The following is an 855-nucleotide window of genomic DNA, read 5'->3' on the forward strand; positions in this document are numbered from 1 at the left end:
AAACATATTCAACAAAATACTGGTGGAAAACTTGCCAGGTATAGGAAAAATCACAGATCTTCAGATCCAGGAAGCTCAACGATCTCCGAACGTATTCAACCCAAAAAGGTCTTCTACAAGACATGTTATAGTCAAATTGGCAAGACTCAAAGACAAGGAGAGAATCTTGAGAGCTGCAAGAGAGAAGTGTCAAATCACCTATAAGGGAGCCCCAATCAGGCTAACATCAGACTTTTCATCACAAACCCTAAAAACCAGAAAGGAATGGGAGGATATATTCAAAATACTAGAAGACAGAAATTCCCAGCCAAGAATACTCTATCCCACAAGGCTATCCTTCTGAAATGAAGGACAAAGAGTATATTTCTCAGACAAACAAAAACTGTGGGAGTTCACCAGCACACGACCACCCTTACAAGAAATTCTCAAAGGAGTACTGGGTTTGGTTCCTGAAAAATAACCACCACTGCCATAAAAACCCAAGAAAAATCTAAACCCACTAGTATAATAAAAATGGCATACACGAAGAGAAAACAAACAAACAAAAAGACTATCTACATCCTAAGGAAACAACAAACACAGAAAACAAACAGTAAATCAGAAAGCAAGGAATAAAAGACATCTAAGACAACCAAACAACAATCAATAAAATGCTAGAAATAAATCAACACTTTTCAATAACAACTCTTAATGTAAAAGAGTTAAATTCCCCAATCAAAAGACATAGACTGGCTGACTGGATTAAAAAAGAGGACCCAACTATATGCTGCCTTCAAGAAAGCCACCTCACCCAGAAAGACACACATAGACTAAGAGTGAAAGGATGGAAAAAGATTTACCATGCAAACAGAAAAG

This window comes from Galeopterus variegatus, unplaced genomic scaffold (genome assembly GCF_000696425.1).
Source record: "Galeopterus variegatus unplaced genomic scaffold, G_variegatus-3.0.2 Scaffold11267, whole genome shotgun sequence".
Classification (NCBI taxonomy): Eukaryota; Metazoa; Chordata; class Mammalia; order Dermoptera; family Cynocephalidae; genus Galeopterus; species Galeopterus variegatus.